This window comes from Protopterus annectens, chromosome 14.part0 (genome assembly GCF_019279795.1).
Source record: "Protopterus annectens isolate FY-2018-M chromosome 14.part0, PAN1.0, whole genome shotgun sequence".
In the NCBI taxonomy this organism is placed as follows: Eukaryota; Metazoa; Chordata; order Ceratodontiformes; family Protopteridae; genus Protopterus; species Protopterus annectens.
Genome location: NC_056748.1, coordinates 881,191,525 through 881,204,024, shown reverse-complemented (window position 1 = coordinate 881,204,024; position 12,500 = coordinate 881,191,525). Strand labels below are relative to the sequence as shown.

General features: G+C 37.8%; 1 protein-coding gene across 1 annotated transcript in view; it reads left to right on the top strand.

The window, feature by feature from the left end:
• SLC35G1 (solute carrier family 35 member G1) overlaps positions 1-12,500 on the top strand; it is a 148,514-nt gene that overhangs the window by 133,948 nt on the left and 2,066 nt on the right. The window lies entirely within an intron of this gene.

The following is a 12,500-nucleotide window of genomic DNA, read 5'->3' as shown; positions in this document are numbered from 1 at the left end:
CACTGGGTCTACTCTTAAGGGAGTGTTATCAATGCTGTAATTTGCAGGGGTGGTTGTCTTCCAAACAGGTATAATTATGCATTCTTTTATATTGAGTTTTAGGGCATGGCTCTGGCACCAGTTATTTGTCTGTGTCAGACCCTCCTGAAGGATAGCTGCATCTTTGTGGGATTCAGTGATTTCACCCAGCCTGCAGTCATCAACAAATCTGGTCAGCCAAAGACAATTTACATTTGCTTTGACTTCAGAGAAGTATATACCGAGCAGGAGAGGTCCCAGTACCAAGTTCTGTGGGACACCACTAGTAACAGGCCTCTTGGTGGAGGTTGAGTCCCCCATCCTAACTTCATGTGTCCTATCTGTGAGCCATTTTGCTATCCATCTGGTGGCATTGGGATTTATGCCTAAATATTGTGAGTTTGAGTTTAACTAGAAGGCAAATACATTTATCAGCTACAAATTGTATTTGCCTTCTAGTTAAATTCAAACGCACAAATTTGATGAACCTGGCTTCTATTTAAACTCAGACTCACACATTTGATAAACCTTGTTCCGAAAGTATAAACAGCTATTATGTGCATTCTAGTTTTATGCTCCCCTACATGCAATTACCCATTAATCATTATTACATGAGATTTTAGCATACATGGAAATGTGCAATCAAGTCTGCTCACCGTTGTTTCATATAGTACAAACAAATTACTATAGTTAAGAGACCATTACTTGGAAAGGTATGAGACAGCAGTTCTTGATGGAACCAATGCCTAATACTAAATGCAGCTTTAGTAAGTCTAGATTTGTTGAAACCAAGTAAGTTTCCCAAGAAATCTGTATGGCTGATGTAAGAAAGAAGTAGGCAACCCTGTGTTGAATGTGGAACACTACCATCAGCACCGCCAAATTGAATTCCTTTACAAAACTATCTACTTACACTTAGTCTAATCCGCCCATATGTTTACTATAAAACATGTAACATTTACATCCACCTAATTAACTATAGCTTTTCACTCTACTATACTTATACTAATACTCCCTCTTAGCCCTCCTTCACACTCACTGCTGCACATGAATATACTGTCCTTACACTAGTACTTACACTAATACTACCTCTTAGTCCTCAGTCACACTCACTGCTGCACATTAATATTCTATCCTTACACTTGTACTTTTACTAATATTCCCTGTTATTCCTCAGTCACACTAACTGCTGCATATTAATATACTATCCTTACACTAGTACTTATACTAATACTCCTTCTTAGTCCTCCGTCACACTCACTGCTGCATATTAATATACTATCCTTACACTAGTACTTATACTAATACTCCCTCTTAGTCCTCAGTCACTCTCACTACTGCACATTAATATACAATCCTTACACTAGTACTTACACTAATACTCCCTCTTAGTCCTCAGTCACACTCGCTGCTGCCCATTAATATACTATCCTTACACTAGTACTTATACTAATACTCCCTCTTAGTCCTCAGTCATACTCACTGCTGCACATTAATATACTATCCTTACACTAGTACTTATACTAATACTCCCTCTTACTCCACCATCACACTCACTGCTGCACATTAATATACTATCCTTACACTAGTACTCATACTAATACTCCTTCTTAGTCCTCCATCACACTCAATGCTGCACATTAATATACTCTCCTTACACTAGTACTTACACTAATACTCCCTCTTAGTCCTCAGTCATACTCACTGCTGCACATTAATATACTATCCTTACACTAGTACTTATACTAATACTCCTTCTTAGTCCTCCATCACACTCACTGCTGCACATTAATATACTATCCTTACACTAGTACTTATAATACTCCCTCTTAGTCCTCCGTCACACTCACTGCTGCACATTAATATACTATCCTTACACTAGTACTTACACTAATATTCCCTCTTAGTCCTCCATCACACTCACTGCTGCACATTAATATACTATCCTATAAATGCCTCTTATTAACTTATCTGTCACTGATATGTTAAACTAAATATAGGACTCCTGTTACATCAGTACACGTTATACTTTTCTTTCACCCAGACCCTAACATAATCCAACAACCAGTGGTCATCCAATGAAATATGATATTAACTAGAACTGCCAATGTTTTCTTCTCCTTGTGTCTGACTGTACATATATTGTATTCCTGATTGCTTGCACTTGTATTGTAATTTTCTGTAATTTACACATTTTTGTAATTACTTTCATTGTATGTATATTGTCTCTACTTATGTTGGAACTTTTCTCCCCAGGCCTCCACTGAAAATGAGTTCACTTCGGCCCAGTGGACTTTCCTGGTAAACAAATGCAAATAAATAAATAAACAAATCATTGAGAGCATGAGTATACCACATTGCAGATCAAACTTGTGATACAGTAGGAGAGATATCTGGGCACTACGTACAGCTTACAATAATTCAATAATTTGTCAGAAACAGTGTATGGCCATGCATCCTGTTATGTGTTACATCCTTATACCATATGCACCTCTTCACAGCGTTAACGTACTGTACTAATCTCTATAAAGGGGCAGATAAGGATGAAAGGGCGATGTATGGCAGTCTGCCATCTGTTAATCGGTTATCTATAGTAGCTGCAGCAGCAGCATGGGGCAGTTTTCTTCAAAGTACTTGATAGCTGATTGATGAATTTGCCTTCTATTTAAGCTCTAAAAACCAGGATGTGTTTATGTACAAGTACAGCAACGATGTAGCAAATTAAGATGGTCTGCATAGATTTCAGATTTTAGATGGCAACAAGGTCATGTACTTCAATATCAAAATAAGAAAAAAGGTATCCTGAGGAACAATTATTGTAAAAGAGAAGACAGGATCAGACTAGCGAGTGATTGCATTGACTCACTCAGGCAAGGGTGCACATATGTACAAGATCAGACCATTGAGATTTAAAGAAACATTGCTAGTTTTAGATTCCTGATTTAGGAAGTAAAGCTTTGGAGACAGAATTTGCTTTTGAGTAAACACATACTTGAAAGGCTACCAAGTAGTCAGCAGTTAGAGAAGGAATGTCGATCAGCGACTCAGTTATATAACCCTGCCACTAAAAGAAGCACTTAAAATATCATGCAGTGTGGCAGTGTGTAAGCAGCCAAACATGCTAAATCAGTAAAGAAAGGGGTAATATTTAGATTACTTAAAGTAATGTAAAATTAGTAGTCAAAACTGAAAGAACAAACCTGCCAGGGAAAACCAAAAAAAAACAAGTTATCTAAGACAAAAAGTAAACAAAGGAAATCTGTAACAAAACTTAAAACAGATAATGCTAATTATGGCAAACAAAGGTGCTAGATAGGTGTAACGAAGAATAAACAGAAAGAAATATACAGAAACTGAATTTATTTCATAAAGAGGTAAATGAAAGCTGTTAGGAGCAGGGAGTATCATACTTGTTTCAAAACATTGAGAGACATGGCCCCTGAACATGATACAGTATTTTGGCAGACCATTTCAGAGTCACTGAACAGATGCTTATAAATAAATGCATTAACTGGCATACATTTATATGGCCTCAGTTGCACTATTTTGACAACTATATATAGATTTTAGATAATCCAGACAGTGAATTTGTTATATTTAGCAATATTTAGCAAAACTTGATTTAACTTAGACTTATATTGGTCACTACCTATTTTGTGTCACCTAAATGTTGGTCTAATGTTTCAGATAAATGCTGCTTTCAAAGTTAGACTGCCATGCACATCAGCAAACTGACAAAAATGTTGCAACAGTTTGTGTAATCTTAGAAGAAACAAGTTAATTATTAATTGTGAAGTACTGTACTATGTGGCTTCCTCATTTCCTAATCAACATGACAACGATTTTTTGTAGTACAAAAGTGCTTTATGCCTGTGGAAGAGAACAATAGCCATATGATGCAAATAGGACTGCTAGTTTCAAATGTTGTTGGCACAATGAAGAATAGTAATAGGAAGGCTGGCTCCAGTATTAGAAGCAAAAGTATTTCTCAGCCATATATGCATTTTTTTGCTACATAATATTTTGAATCTTCCTTAATTATACTTTTCAGTCACAGGAGATAAGAGCTGTGAAACAATAAATACATCCAGCGTGACCTCTTTAGTCAGTGCTTCAGGCATATATGTTGGTTTTAACTAAGCAGCACAACTCTGCAGATATTTGTTTTATTTTATCCATCTGTTAACCAGATAAACTCACTATGTACAAGCCCCTTTCCAGGAGTGGCCTGGGAGAATTGTCTGGTTAAGTTACTTGCTCAGAATCACATGGGGACAAATGGAAGCTGATGGCATCAAACCCTGGATTGCAGGATGAAGCTCATTAGACGTTCATAGCCTTAATCCTCTCTACTAAAATGCCAGCCATCATGAACTCACATTTCTTTTCTTGTAAATGACTGACTTGGATCTTTTCATTTCTGATTATTTTTAACCTTCTGATCACTTACAAGGCACAGAGGTTTAAGTGGTGGTCAGTCTGGACTCCTGACCATTCTTTCCCTGTAAATAGTACAAGAGCTAGCAAAAGAGTCACGTAAGTACAACCATACCTCTCAGAGCAAGAAATCTGGACAAAGCCATAAATAAAAGGGGGACAAAGGCCCAAAATATTAACAAGTTTTAAATATTGCTCTTACAAACTTAGAAAGTTGATAAGAATAACAGGTTCTGCATTATCATGAATTTTCTGAAGGGTATGAAGTCTGAAACTCAATTGTCTGTCATTATTTTTAACTTCAATCTTTAATGATTTGCCACTAATTTACCACAAAACCACAATTTTATGAAAAATTGACCAAAAATATGAGGCGCAAATCTGGACATTCTTTGAAAATCTGTACAGTTGGAAGGTATGAGTACAACTCTGTAACCAAAACTAAAAAGGTGTTTGCATGTAGCTGGCCCTTTTCTGAGTACTTTTATCTTTTTTCTTTCTTTATTTTTATATCAAAATAAAAAGGAAACAGCAGTGGGAAATGTTTGCCTCTTGCTGCACCCCTTTTTTTTTGGATTGACTTTTTTTAAATTTGTCTTATTTTTTTCTTTGTGATATTTTCATGATTTTAAAAGATGCACTGTATTCATGACTGTTTCATTTTGTAGAAAGAAAGTGCATACACTTTGCATGAGGGTAACAGCTTCTCTGCTCTCAGTGTAAGCATTAACGTTTTCAGAAAAAGCACTAAGCATCTCCACTGGCTCTGCAGTATGAGAACATGCAAGCACTGTTAAGAGACTGTTTTTTCTAGAAGCTGCTTATTCATTGTGGATGCAGCAGTACATTGCAAAGTTCATTAAGCTGGCCTTCAATTCTTAAGGCTGACCAGAGCAAAGGGGAAGGCGACATGTGAAGTGACATTTGGGACAGTTATGTCTAGTATACCTGTCTAAAAGATAAGAAAAAAACGAAGCAACATCTGCTAGACGTTGTTAGGCTCCCTAACAGACTTCATTGTTAAACAGAATCATTCATCCAACATATCAGATTTAGTCATCGTTCAATAGTCTAGTATGCAGTGATAGCCAGTGTTTACCATTAAATGCAATAAAGCATTGAAAGTGGCAAGCTTCAGTCTGATTGCACGTGTCCCAAAGTGTTACAAAAGGAACTCAGTTTACAGCGGAGTCATTTGCAAGCCTGTTATATAGGTGTAGTGTTGGAAACTAGAAAGGAAACACTCTTACAGTATGTTGCTCTTATTTCTTTACCTATATTTTACATACTGCATATGACATTAGTGTCCAGGGCAACTTGCTAATATGAGAATACACTGCAAATGAAATATATGTAGAAATTGTAATGCTCCCAGAACCAACAGTGAGGGACTCACTTAAAAATACACTTATCTAGGGGCACCAAGCTGTCCCTGAATAGAATAAAAAAAAAAACAAAGCCACAGAACAAAACAAAATACAAGGCAACTATTATGCGTTTGTTTGTTTGTCTTTTTGGCTTTTCCCAGTAAGGGGTCGCCACAGCGGAACTCCGGTCCTCTAATGATTGGCAGTAGATTTTTTTATGGTACTGAGTTGCCAGCCCGATGCCCAACCTTCTGAGAAGGCACGCCCATTCACGCATGTCTTTCGGAGGCCACTCAACCACGGGGAGACATGCAGATTCCACACAGAAGGCACTCCCGCACACTAGCTGACAATCAAACGGGAGAACCTCTTGCTGTGAGGCAACAATGCAACAGCTGTACCACCGTGGCTTGAAGGCAACTATTATGCATAAGCCCAGATAATTTCTCAGATAATTATTTGTGATAGCGTGCTTATCTGGCTATAGTACAAATCTCTACTGAATCACAAGGCTGAATGTGTTGTTTTGTAATTATGACAATTATATAGTAAATGTAATTCAAACATTTTTAATATATGGAAAGCAATTATTTAGCATTGAGAAATGTCAGATATCACATTTATGAAAATGAATGAAGAAAAGTTTATGGTCTAACTATTGTATCAGCTTACTGAAAATACTTTTACAAAACGGTATTTACTAAGTTAAATATATGTGTATATTACCTTCATATAGTTTTCATTACTTTATATAATATGTTTAACATCCTGTTTTTGCTACCAGACCTCATAAACAAAAGTAGGTCAAGACTTGAACAATAGGGGATTTTGCATATCAAAGGCTATACCTACTACCAGGATATAAAATGCCAGTTTAGACTGGTTCTGAAAAATTGATATGTATCCCATTTATACGCCTGTCTAAAGAAATCGAGTCATTATAAACCTCCAGTCAAACTAGTGAAAACTGTCCTCATCAATCCACCTGATTAGACTGAGGTCATTATTTATTTATTCATTTTATTTTATTTAATTGATAACATAACTGAGATTAGCTTGTGGCCAGTTTCTACAGGCTTATGATGCCCCGTGGCTATATCTGTTTTCTTTAAGTATGCATTCAAAGTATCTTTCTATCACTTCTGTTAACCAATCTGAGATTAATGATCTATGATAGTTATAATCAGATGTTCATATACCCAGAGTTCAGTCCAGTGGAATTAAGAAGGGATCATTAGTGCATCAATGCTGGGGACTTTTGCCTGGGTGAAAATACTGGTATTATTATGATGGCCATAACCACAGATATGGAGAGTTTTACTGAAGCATCTTTGATGAGAACATTGGTATCACCGTGATGGTCCTGCCCAATGACACGGATGATTTTTCCAGAGACATTCTTGATGGAATCTCTAGAGGTTGTGTAAATGGTGTTTGTAAGTTACTCTTTACAAATCCAAACAGCAAGATAAGCAAGCAATAATGCCCTACAGGGTGGACTCTGTCAGGGAATTAATGCACACCCAGGGTTGTTGTCATGTCTGACCTTGCACTCCTGGAAAGGTGTTAATTCCTTGATAAAACCCATTCCTGAGGCCATTATTGTGCTTAAAGAATTGGCTGTTAAATTATTTTGTACTTTTTTGTATTTTTGATGTAAGATGGTTCCTCTCCATAATGTTTCAGAATTGTAGTTTATGTAATTGTTTTTGTTGTTGTTATTGGAGGAAGCATTTTAATACTGAATTAACATGAATGGCACAGGTAAAAAAGTTTCCAGGATATCGTTGTTCATTTCAAGGTGGAAGAGAAGAAGCATTAGGATCTAAGATAAGTAGAAGAGTAGTGTTGTGACGTTTTCTACCAGTTCAAAACAGCATGATGTTGGATTTTTGAGTATTAACTTCTACTTTATTTGTAGCTAGCCAATTCCAGAATAATTAGAAGTCATTTTGAAATGTTTGCAATGAGCAGAGTTGTTTGTTAGAATTAGTCAAAATTATGTCATCAGCATAAAGTAATGTCAGAGTGAGGACTATCTGCAGGAAGGAAATAAATCGTAACTAAAGGAAAGAGTAGTGGTCAAATGGACAGAGCCTTGTGGGACTCCTTTGGAAAGGTGATGAAGTGTGAGGTATGTTGGCCAGAGAAAGCTCCTATTGCCCTATCACAACCATGGTTTTTGAACCATGAACATTCATTGTCAGAAGAAGACTGAAGTTTTTTGTAGGAGTATGTCATGGTTAATGTCAAAGTTTTTTTTTAAGCTTAGAAATACTGCAGTAGCAAAGAGGTTATGATTTGGTTTGTAAATGTATTACTGCACTTGCTCTACATTTTTGACAGAAGACATGCTGCTTGAAAGAAAGTATCGGTGCGTCTGAAAAGGGCTTGTAAATCTTTTATTTGATTCGCCCAAAAGTTTTTTTGGGTTGTTTAATGGCCTCAGAATCAAGTAAGTTTTTATTATAAAGAAAGCTCTTCATGAGCAGTATTTCCACCAGAGTAATGATTTCACTTCCTTTACAACATTGGGTCTTATTAATTTATGTGTCATTGTTTTATCGGTCCCTCCTCTGGGAATGAAGTTTATATTGACTGTTCATTCAGTTCAGTTGGCAATGGTAACAATGTCAAACATAGAATGTCCACTCACTAACAATACACACAATCACTAATCAAAACGCTATTTAAAAAGTTAGGATAGTCTGCACAATTTAGCATGTATGCAAGAAAATTGTATATGCATGACTGGTACTGGTACAATCAATGCTATATGGTGTGTGTGTGTGTGTGTGTGTGTGTGTGTGTGTGTGTGTGTGTGTGTGTGTGTGTGTGTGTGTGTATATATATATATATATATATATATATATATATATATATATATATATATATACACATGCATACATATAGAAGCATTATCAGCTTCCTTTTTCCCATTTTGTAAATGGAGTTCGGTGTCACATGAACAGTAACCACCTCTTTCAAGTCAGTGCTAGTATCCTACCTTTTTTTCAGAGTCATGTCTGACTGTCACAAATATTCTTTCACACAGTCCACCCATCTCGTTGCTAGACATTCTTGAATCTTTTTTTCACCTTCTTGTCTCCCCTAAATCCTCATTAGTATATATTTTCTGCATGTGTCCAAACCTCCATAATTTGTTTTCTGCGACCTTCTCTGCAATTGGAAGTACTTCGGCATTTGCTCTGATTTCATAATTTCATCTGTCGACAATGTGCATACCACACCCATCTCAGGCCCTTTATCTCCACACTTCTAGCTTCCTCAGCTGCTCTGCCTTCACTAAAGAGGTTTCTGCACCATACAGAAGTACTGCTTGCTCTACAGTTTTGTAGTTTCTTTTCAGCTTCTTTGGCATTCTTCTGTCACACGCTACCCCTAACAATCTGTGCCAGTTGGCTGCAGCCCCTTTGATTTTAACTTTGACCTCCTCTTTCAGACTTCCATTGTCCTCAACCTCCCTTCCCGGGTACTTGAAGCTTCTTCTGACTTCCTTTATTTGCTGCCATGACATCTGTCTTGTCTGCTGTCAGTTTCATCATATGTACCTTAGTTTTGCATTCTGTTCCTCCACAATCTGTGTTAGTTCTAGTTTAGAGTCGCCTTATAATACCACATCATCTGCATACTGCAGCTTTGTTGATTGGTCCCACTCAACCTGTTTGCCAGTGTAGTCCATTATTAGTATGAACAGCAGTGGGTGCAGAGCTGAACCCTGATGCACACCCACTCCCACTAGGAACTCCTATGTGAGTCAGATCACTGTTGTTTGTACTTGAGTCATCAGGTCCTTGTACATAGCCTGTACTAAATCTACAAGTGTTTCAGGACTTTGAATCATTGCAGGACTGCCAGAATCAGCTTTCTTGGAACTTTGTCATATGCTTTCTCCAAATCTAGGAACACCTGGTTGGTTTCTTTCCTCATCTCTAGCTTGTTCTCCACTATCTGTCTCAGTGCAAACACTGGTTCTGCTGCATCCTGATCTGAATCTGAACTGCTCATCTTCCTTTCTACTAGTATGCACACTTGTTTATCAATCACCCTCTCGCACTTTCGCATACTGCGGCAGGAGTTTGATATCGCTACAATGTGCACAGCTGTAAATATCCCCTTTGATTTTGTACACTAGGATGCTCATTTTCCAGTCATCTGGGATAGACCGTTCTTTCCATACTGCTATGAGTACCCTCAGAATGCATTTTCCCCCCTAACTCACAAAACATCTTGATCATATGTAGTGTGACCTCATCTGAGCCTGCTGCTTTCTCCAGCTTCATTTTCCTTAGTGCTGTTCTTACTTCTAGTGAGATCTCTTCTTCCTCTTCATCGTAGGCTGTGTATAGGGTTAAACAGCTTCTGTTTTGTTTTGTTTTTTAATTCAGAACCTGCTGGATGTACTCCTTCCATCTGACTTTGATGTCCTGTGGACTGGTGAGCAGGTCATTGCTGACATTCCTTATTAAGTGCATCTGACTATTTTTTTATCTTTCAATCATTGCCTTGCAGTCTCATGGAATTTCTTTGTGTGATCTGAGTGACTTTCCAGAAGATGGTAGGGTGCCTCTGATGCCTTGCTCTATGCTACTACAGCTTCCCTCTTAGCCTCTTTGGTAGCCAGACAGTATTTTAGCCTGGTCCATATTTTCCATCTCCTACCTTTTCCTGCACTCCTTTTTTCTTTTGATAACTTCATAGAATTCTGTACTCCACCATTAACGTGCACTACCTGACTCAGTCCCATATCTGTTCTACAGTCTTTACACATGCGGTTTTGAGATGCTGCCACTCTTCAACTCTATTTCCTTTTCTTCCTGATGAGCTACAGCCCTAAGTATGTCATTGAACTCTTGGGCTTTCACTCCAGTTAACATCCAGGTCTTTGGCTTAGCCTCTGTTAATCTTCTCTGGCCACTGACTGCAACTGATTGTGGCCACCAGTGGTTAATGTTGTGACAGAATGTTTTTTTTTTTCTTCTAGAGATGACTTTGCAATCTCTGATTCTATCCTAATGTTCTTTCATTCCTAGGAGGAAGTCTACCTGAGTTCTATATTGAAAACTCTTGTGTGTGATCATGTGATTGTCTTCCTTGATGAACGGTGTATTGGTCACCATCAAACCATTAGCCAGACAAAACTCCAGAATGGCCTCTCTTTCTTTACTCTTGTTACCTCCTCCATGTGGATGCAGGCAATCTTTATATCTTGTTTGATCTATTCTGACATGAGCATTCAGGTTTCCCATTATCACCACCAACTCATGTTTTTCTGCTTTATCATGCATGTCCTGCAACTGCTGCCTGAAAGCATTTATTTCCTCACTGCCATAACTCAGATATAGAGCATAATTTAAGATTATTAATACTGCTCTATTTTTATACTAGAGTTTTATTGGCATGAGTCTATCACTAATTCTGATGACATCCCTCACTGTCTTAAGGAGACTCTCCTTCACTAAAATTCCCACACCATTTCTAGTCTGACCTCCCCCCGAGCAGTGCTTTGCTGCACTGACTTTTCACTTTGTCTCCTGGATAGACAGGGTGTCCAGTTTTCTCTTTACCATCATGTCATCCATTTCCAAGCTGCATCCTATCACTGAACTTATATTCATTGTAGGAATCTACAGCTCATGTTTTCCAGATTGAATAGTTGTGCATCCAACTTTCACTCAACAGAGCTATCCCAGGTAAGCCATGCTGGGAAAATGGACACCAGCCAGTAAAATATTGACTTAGGGCTGTTGGGTTTTATGGCAGGTACTCAGATGTGTCCCACCTCTCCCATTGTTAGTATGGGGTACCTGTTGTAGTTTGGGTCCTTAGCCCACTAATCACTGGAAAATACGCAGGCCCATTTTTGGCGACATTGGTTCACATAACCAAATTGCCTACAGCCAATTTTTACATCATTGGATGGCTAGCCCTGGCATAGCACATAGTCTGTAATGTATTTTCACCAATCTAGAGTATACTGTGCACAACAGTTAATGTTTGAGGATACTGTGCACAACAGTTAATGCTAGAGGATACTGTGCACAACAGTTAATGCTAGAGGATACTGTACATAACAGTTAATGCTAGAGGATACTATACACAACAGTTAATGCTAGAGGATACTGTGCACAACAGTTAATGCTAGAGGATACTGTGCACAACAGTTAATGCTAGAGGATACTGTGCACAACAGTTAATGCTAGAGGATACTGTGCACAACAGTTAATGCTAGAGGATGCTGTGCACAACAGTTAATGCTAGAGGATACTGTGCACAACAGTTAATGCTAGAGGATACTGTGCACAACAGTTAATGCTAGAGGATACTGTGCACAATAGTTAATGCTTAAAGTGGTTGGTACATACAGCTCCCCCTCCCCCATGAAAGGAACCATCTAGATTCTGTGCTGTTGTCCATGAATCCACTCAGTTTTGAATAAGCATGTTTTGGGAGGTGGAGGGACTCTCCCAGAGACATGTGGAACACAAACAAGCTCTACACAGGTATTGGCCATATATACATACATATATATATATATATATATATATATATATATATATATATATATAGTGACATTAATCTAAACTGCATAAAGTAAAAAAAAAAAAAAAAGCCTAAAACAGGTAATATTGACAGCATCAATATTACACTAGTGAG